Raw genomic sequence first — 8,879 nt, 5'->3', positions numbered from 1 at the left:
CACCCTCTTGAAATCGTGCAAAACAGTTTGTTATGAACCCCATTATTCATTTTATAGGTTGCATCGCATTGTTCGTACAACCCACTTAGGTGTTGCTAGATTACAGGCAAATCAATCAGATTGTCAGTCGGGAGGGTTGGCACATCATCCTCTGCAGATCCCGCCTCCGGGTCTATAAGTCAATGCCATATAAATATTCAAACCTGACCTACTAACGTCAGATCTTGGAACATCCAAAAGCTGTGGTCCAGACGGACCACTTTTCAAATCTCATCTGCGCCTATACATAATGTAACAAGTAAACCACTAATGACAGTTCTAACAAAAGGTAAAGAAAGATCCCCTACTTCAGTTTTTAGCCTGCATCTTGGGCAATGACATCAAACCTTCAGTTTCTTCATTTTCGTCAAAGTACCGTCATTTGTCAAACATTTAATCGGGAAGATAGTTTAGTATAAAAGTGACTTTCTTGGTCTAACATTGTGGATATGCTTAAAAGTGAGAACTGATTAAACTTTACGTATGTTTCTGCTTGCGGAAAGGACCAAAATTTTGACCCATAACTATATGACTTGTATATCAATTCAAGATAAAATTGTTCACCGAGAATGATTAAGATATCAAATTGTACCCCACAAGGAACAGAACAAACAAATCACATGAATGTATTTCCGATGATTTACAGGCACACGAAGAAGAAAGGAACACAAGGCTGTGTGAAAGGGTCGGAAAGAGAAGAGTGGGAGGCATTAACACCGAGATGGGCCTGTAGGGGTCAAGTTTGCTCTTGTGCTATAAAAGCCGCTTCATCACGAGTGCCTAAACTTGTGAGTATTCTGTTATTTGTATGAATTGACTTCCTCAAAAGGATGTACATATTAACATGTCATTAATATCGGAGAATTATTTTGGTCCTTCGAAATGAAACACTTTTTTTCGGCGGGGAAGGGCATATTTTTCATTTCACTGCTACTTTCAGCAGAAAAAAAATCAAGAGAGGATTGCCCGGTGGCTATTAGTAGCGCTCAGTCCAAGCCACCTGCCTGCTCCCGCTTCAAAAGAATGCAAACAGAGGTGTATGCTCCCGCGCAAATGAGTCCTACTAACCAGTTCAGCTCTGTGCCATTACCGAATCCATGATGTGATCTACAAATTAAAACCCACCGCCCAATTAACCGATCATTTAAATACAGAATCGCGGCGACAACCCGCATTTGCATTTCTGGTTAATTTTATTTCACGGCCACGGTGTTAAACTTTGTGCGTGTTGTTCTAAAAGATATCCCAAAATTCTTGCAATGGCCTCGTGTAAATAAATACTACCGTGGCTGATTAATTTTGTTTTGCATTTCCACAAAGGGCAACAATGAAACACGGGGCGAGAACCACGTCTTCTGGTTCATCTCGCTGACACTTATGTAGTTGTCAGGGGAGTAGTCGCGATGTATTCCGGGGCCAGGAACAAAGAGAAAGAACACCAATCAAGCACGGGTCAGAATTTGTGCCTTGTGGCAATTCCCCAGGCGCACAGATGTTTGCAGTTTAATAGTTTAAACCCCACCAGACGCGCCCTACTGGCTGTAGCCAAATGCTGCAGGAGGGTATTTAATGCTCGAAACTCGAAGTGAAATAGAGAAATTGCATTTTCTTTTTTTTTAAAATAATAAATAATCCCGAGGAACAGGGGAGTAGTGCACTCAGAGCAGCAGGTCACTGTAACAACATGCAGCAGCGCCCTCTCAGTAACATCACAGTACAACACCGGCGAGGGGCGGACAAAGCCTTCACAAAAACCAATTCGACGAGAAATACAGTTTAACGCTGAAACATCCTTTATCACTGAGGGGTGGATGCACAGTTGAGTTAGGAGCTGGGCCAGAGCCGGTCGTCAGTAACCTCCGTTATGCTAAATCTACTTTCAGTTGCTGATCATTGGTAACGATGCTTTCTTTTATCCCCCCTCTTTTGTCAATACCATGCAAAGCCAAGCCAGGAGGGAACCAGCTCAGCGACATATGCGTGGGTACACGTGGCACGTCTAATTGTAAGTTACATCATTATTGGAAAAAGAAGTAATCATTGCATTTCCCAATAGATACGATTGAAGATTGCAGAACACGGCCACACTGGTATACCACTGAGTACCCAGTGGCAGATAACAAAATCATTTTGGGCACACAGACTGTTAAATGAAGCGCACAATGAGTGCGAAATGAGTTCCCCGTTACATTTTGAAAACAAAGACTTTCTTTTTTCAGGACCTGGGGATTGCTTCTAGGTTGAGCGTTACTCCCCGAGAAAGGGTTAATTAATTATCACATTGTAAAGGGGCATTTAGGGAAGAGTGACTATAATATAATAGAATTTTACATTAAGTTTTAAAGTGGTGTAGTCAATCTGAAACTCGGGCTTTAAATCTATACAGATGAAACACAAGAGATGGGGGGGGGCAATATGGTCGTAGTTGATTTGGGAAACGGCATTAAAAGGACCGTCTGTCCATGGCTGAAAGGAGAAATTAAAAGACAATATTAACTCTAAGGATGAGGTTTATGAAGTTGGAATTTGGAAGTTAGCAAAGGAAGACCAAGAACTTGATAAAAGGGTAAATAAAATATAAGAGCAAACTGGAAAGAAACATCAAAACACAACTCCTCTAAGTGTGCAAATAGTAGAAGGCTAACAAGAGAAAATGTGGGTGCCTCACAAACAAACGCGGGAGAATTTATTATGGGGAACAAGGAATTGGCAAATTAAATCAAACAAATAATGTTTGTGCTTTCACAGGAAATAACTCCAAAAAGCATGAAACACGAGAGAAGAGGGTCCAGTGAGAATGAGGCACTGAAGAAACAAGAACCAAGGGAAAAAAGGTACAAGAGACGCTTGTGAGACTGAAAGCTGTCAAATCCCAAGGATCCAATAATCTGCATCACAGAATTTTGAAAGAGGTAGCAAGTGACAGTAGATATTCTGGTAATAATTTTCAAAATTCTACAGGTTCTGGAATGGTTCTGAGCTAATGTGATGCCAACAGTCAGGGAGACAGTAAACAGGGAGCTGCTGAACTGCTACCAGGGAAAATGCTGGACACTGTAACTGAACACTTCGAAAATAATAAGACTGAGCAGTACCAGCATGGATTTATGAAAGGAAAAGTCATGTTTGAGTAATCTATTGGCGCTCTTTGAGGATGTGACTGGTATATTAGATGGGGGAGGGCTGTATTTAGATTTTCAGAAGGCTTTTGGTAAGATTGCATGCAGGAAATTGGGCAACAAATTGGAGCAAGTGGAATTGGGGGTCATATACTGGCATGGATTGAGAAATGGTTAACAGACAGAGAGCAAAGAGTGGGAATAAACAGGTCTTTCTCAGTTGCCACACTCTGACTATTCAGGTACCATGGAGATCAGTGTTTGGGCCATAGCTATTCACAATGATTTGGGTGAGGGGACTAAATTTCATATTCCTAAATTTGTTGATGATGCTAAATTAGGTGGGATTACAAGTAGGGACAATGTGAATAGGCTTCATGTTTGGTGTACATAACAGAAAAGCAGAATTTTTTTCCCCCACATTGCAATTGATTGCTAAGTGTTGATGTTCAAGGACACCTGGGTGTCTTTGTTCACAAGTCACTGAAAGCCAACATGCAGAGCAGGAAGTCAAATGGTCCGTGAAATGACTTGATCTTATTCTCAAGAGTTTAGAAGAATGGGGGTGACCTCACTGACACTTGCAAGAATTTTTATAGGATTTGACGTGGATGTTTCCTGAGGCCAAGGAGTCTAGAACCAGGAGTCAGAGTTGGCCACTTACAGTGGAGATGAGGAGATAGTCCTTCACTTAGAGGGTGGTGGACCTTTGGAATTCTCTCTCCTGGTAGGTTGTAGAGGCTGAGTCAGAGCTCATTGATAAACTTCTGGGTGTTAAGAGAATTAAGGGATTTGGGGATAATGCAGGGAAATAGAACTGAGGTAGAAGGTCAGCCATGTTCTTAATGAACAGCAGAGGTGGCTAAAAGGGCCAAATGGCCTACTCCTGCACTATTTCTTATGTTCTGTTATTGAGAAGGTGGTGGAGAGCCAACTCCTTGAACCAATGTAGTCCTTCCAGGAGGCACAGTGGACTGGACTTTTGTTCCAGGATTTAGAACCAGCAGCAATGAAGGAATGGGGATATGCCCTTACCCTTCTTACTTGGAGAAGGTATGGGTTTGAAAAATGCTGTAGGAGTTGCCTAGGTGAGTAACTGCAATGCATTTTGTAAGTGGTGTAAACGACCATCACTGTGCACCAGCGGTGGAGAGAATGAGTTGAGGGTGGTGGATGGGCTGCCAGTCAGGTGCACTGCTTTATCTTGGATAATGCGGAGCTTCCAGTGTTGTTGGAAGTGTGCTCCTACAAGTGGAGGATATTCCTTCACGCTCCTGGCCTGTACATTGAAGATGGCGGAAAGTCTTTGGGGTTTCACTCACCGCAGGATAAGCCAGACTTTGATCTGCTTTTGTAACTACTTTATGTGTATTTGTAACCAACTTATGTGACTGGTCAATGAAGACTCTCAGGGTGTTGATGATGGGGTACTTGGCCATGGTAATGCCACTGAATATGGTAAGGTTTTCTTCTATTGAAGATGGTTATTGGCTATGCAAATGTTGTTTTCCACTTATCAGCCTATGCTTGAGCACTATTTAGGCTAAGCATGCAGGTCTGGACTGCCACATTTGCTTTAAGAGTTGTGAATGGAATTGAACATTGTGTGTCACCTGTAAACATCCCACTTCTGGCATTCTGGAAAGTCATCGATGAAGCAACTGAAACAGTTGGTCCTAGAACATACTGCTCTGAGGACCTCCTGCAGAGATCGCCTGGGGACAGGTTAATTGATCTCCACAACTGCAACCATCCTTCATCCTTGGTATATTTCCAACAAGTGAAGTATTTTCTCCTTGATTCAAATTGATTTCACATTTACCAGGATTCTTCAATGGTGAACTTGATCAAATGCTGCCTTGATGTCAACTCACTCTCAACTCACCTCAGAATTCAGCTTTTTGGTCCATATTTGGATCTAGGCAGTGATGCAATTTGGATCTTAGTCCTAGCTTGCCCACCATGCCCAGTTAAGGTACATAATTGGTGAGCAAGTGCAGCTTGAGAGCATGACACTTTCAATCACTTTGACACTTGATAGTGGACAGTTTGATCTTTTTTTGTCTGCTTTTTGTGAACAAGACAAAGCTGGACAATCTTCCAAGATGACACATAGATCCCAGTGTCATAACCATACTGGAACAGCTCGATTATTAATATAGATTTTATCAAATCGGCTGAAGATTGGCTTCTATGATGCTGGGGATATGATAAAATACAAAGTCATGGTTTTGTTAAGGGGAGATCTTGCCTTACAAATCCGTTAGAATTCTTTGAGGAGGCAACAAGTCAGTGAATGTTATTTACTTGGATTTTCAGAAGGCCTTTGACACGGTGCCACACGAGACTCCTAAACAAGATAAGAGCCCGTGGTGTCAGAAGCAAGGTACGAGCATGGGTAGAAGATTGGCTGACTGGCAGAGGTCAGAGAGTGGGGATAAAGGGGTCCTTTTCAGGATAGCTGCCAGTGACTGGTGGGAGTTCCACAGGGGAGAGTGTTGGGACTGCAACTTTTCACCTTATACGTCAATGATCTGGATGAAGGAACTGATGGCTTTGAAGCCAAGCTTGCAGACAATACCAAGATAGGGGCAGGGACAGGTAGTGTCACAGAGGCAGGGAATCTGCAGAAGGACTTGGACAGGTTGGGAGAGTGCGCAAAGTGGCAAATGGAAAATACAACTTAGGGAAGTGTATCTTACACTTGTAAGGCGTATCTTACAGTGTAGGAAGTTATGCACTGGTAGGAAGAATAAAGGTGTAGACTATTTTCTAAATGGGGAGAAAATTCAGAAATCGTTGGTGCAAAGGGACTTGAGAGTCCTAGTTCAGGGTTCCCTGAAGGTCAACACAGGTTTAGTCAGTAGTGAAGAAGGCAAATGCAATGTTAGCACTGATTTTGAGAGGACTAGAATATAAGAGCAAGGATGTGCTGCTGAGGCTTTATAAGGCATTGGTCAGACCAGATTTGGAATATTGCGAGTAATTTTGGGGCCTGTATCTAAGGAAGGATGTGCTGACCCTGGAGAGGTCCAGGAGGTTCAGAAGAATGATCCCAGGAATGAAAGGCTTAATGAGGTGCGTTTGATGTCTCTGGGCCTGTACTCAATGGAATTCAGAAGGATGGGGGGGGGTGGGGGGTTAGAATCTCATTAAAACCTACTGGACACTGAAAGGCCTGGATAGAGTGCACGTGGAGAGGATGTTTCCATTAGTAGGAGAGTCTAGGATTCAAGGGAACAGCCTCAAGATAAAGGGACATCCCTTTAAAACTGAGATGAGGAACTTCTTTAGCCAGATGGTGGTGAATCTGTGGAATTTGTTGCCACAGAGGGCTGTAAAGGCCAAGTCATTGGGTGTATTTAAGGCTGAGATTGACAGGTTTTTGATTGGTAGGGGGGGTTTAAGGGTTACAGGGAGAAGGCGGGAGAATGGGGTTGAGAGAAATCAGCCATGATTGAATAGCAGAGCGGACTCGATGGGCCGAATGGCCTAATTCTGCTCCTACATCTTATGGTCTTGTATTGAGAGGAAGCTAAGATGAAGCATCCACTCAGCACTTCTGGCTTGACATAGGTTAATTCAAAGTTGCCCATCTGATTTTGTTCTCCATTTCAATGCAGAGGTTATGATACAATTGACTGGCTTGCTAGATCATTTCATGGGGCACCCAACAGTCAACCATATGAGGGGAGTCCAGAGTCGCAGCTGGCCTGACTGGATAAGGATGGCAGATTTGCTCCCCTGATGAAGGGAATTAGAGAACATGATGGATTTATAACCACAATCTGCTAAGTTTTTTTTACTGCTCATCACTACAAATGACCAGTTTAACTTCCAGGATAACATTAATTACACAACACATATTGTTATAATATTTAGAACACAACTGATTTAGTATTGAATACACATAGACAAATTGCAAATCTTTAGAACACACACAGTGATATAATCTTGAGTGTACAGTGGCAGTACAATTTGCTACTATATTTAGAGCACAATGACTGGTGTAACTGATTGCTCTAACATTTAGAGCACACAGACGCACAAAGATTTATTTTATATTTAGAATACACAGACTGATGGTACCTTGAATGCTCAGTTGCAGATTGTTGTAACATTTAGTACACTAGAAGGTCTGCAAAGGTTAATGCAAAATTAATGTACCGGGAGACACAGCAAAGGACTTGAACAAAAAAAGAGCTCCTCTAATATTCGAGGGATACCTTAGGATCAAGTTAGCCACCAGCATGGCTGCCTTCTGGTTTTCTCGCAGGGCAGGAAACATTTTAAAAGTAATTTAAGACTGCAAGCTTTTGCCATTTAGGTAAAAGTGAAATGTACCAGATACATAGAGGAGAAATCAGGCTCTGCAGTTTAAGATGTTGCCAAGTGTGCAACACTGAGTTGGTGCCATAGCATCTATATACAAATGCCACATCGCAGCATTCATCCTGCCTTAACTTCACCCAGACGGACAATTTTAAATGACATGAAGAATTCCCCAAGAGCGTTATTAAGAAGCATACAAGTTGGTTGTTGGTTTAGTTCTTCCAGCTGACGTCACTGTATCGTTTTTGCAGCTTTCCCCTATTTGGCCAAATTATTTGCATAGGTTAGTACTCAAGTACTTTGCTGTTCATTTTAAACCTTGTGCTCAAACAATTGTTTTTCTAGAACTGATAACAAGGTTGCCCCTTTCCTTGGAAGTGACCATGGCTGGGAGAACGAAGAGGCTGCACAATGGATGGTGAGAAACAAGAGGAAAAGAATTCTCAGCGAGTGATCAAGTCCACTGAGCCTCTTTAGGAAGCATCTCTTAATCGCCCAGGAACCTATGCTTCAGGTGTTTTCACTGCTTTAAAGAAACTAGGTCTGAAATCTACCATCTGCTGCAGCCACAAGTGCAACTTAAAAGTAGGGCAAGCAACACCTTCCTTGCGACTGTCAAGCTGCCCATGACTTCACGCTTTAAGTTCCTTCAAGGTTGCAATGGTGATACAAGCAACATCTTTAGGTCTGCAATACACTGCTGCATTTAAAAGAAGGGTCACTGATCATCCTCTATCCAAAGACGGGTAATATTGCTTCATTCCGCTTACTGGTGATGAGGCATGGCATCAACCTCCACCACAAAGTTTTCCTGCTGCCTCTAGGCATCTCCCCACAGGTATGGAATTTCTCTTTTCTCCCCCCATCACCAGGACCTTCAGTGCAGTGCCTGAAAGCCTTGGTACCACTGTTCAGTCATCCCTCCAGCATTAGAGTACAATATAGTTTCTCAAGTGACTTGCATGACTTAATTCAGGTTTAGGTTACTTCTTAAATTATCATTAGCCAATCACAATAATTGGGATTTCTGCTGTTGCTGGCAGCAACTGAATGGCTCTGGATGCATGCAACAATCACATAAAGTAATAGAAAGCAAAATTTTACTGTTCCTTTTGTTATTTGGGGAAAGTAGATAGACCAAAAATGCAGAGGAGTTAGACAAGCTCTGGGGTGCTCATTTTTTTTTAAAAAAAGCATTATGTAAACTTCACTCTCCCTCCCCCAACCATTGTTAAATATGGCATCTGAGATGCACATGATGCAATATTTGTTGCAAATCCTGACCCCTTATCCAATTATTAGTGCTATATAAGTAACTCATATTAGTAATATTTGGAGCAGGGCTTTGATTCTGAGACTGGGACACCTATATAGATCACCTTTAAGTGA

General features: G+C 42.3%; 1 long non-coding RNA gene across 1 annotated transcript; it reads left to right on the top strand.

Annotated features, from left to right (window-relative positions):
• The first annotated feature begins 1,948 nt into the window (after nucleotides 1–1,948).
• LOC127577983 (uncharacterized) lies at nucleotides 1,949–8,384 on the top strand. The gene is made up of 3 exons (XR_007957466.1): nucleotides 1,949–2,044; nucleotides 2,788–2,873; nucleotides 7,836–8,384. It is a non-coding gene; the product is annotated as an uncharacterized LOC127577983 (long non-coding RNA).
• Nucleotides 8,385–8,879: the final 495 nt, after the last annotated feature.

The sequence above is a fragment of the Pristis pectinata genome, chromosome 1, assembly GCF_009764475.1.
Source record: "Pristis pectinata isolate sPriPec2 chromosome 1, sPriPec2.1.pri, whole genome shotgun sequence".
Taxonomy (NCBI): Eukaryota; Metazoa; Chordata; class Chondrichthyes; order Rhinopristiformes; family Pristidae; genus Pristis; species Pristis pectinata.
The sequence above is the reverse complement of the archived record's forward strand: the minus strand, read 5'-3'. Positions and strand labels throughout refer to the sequence as shown.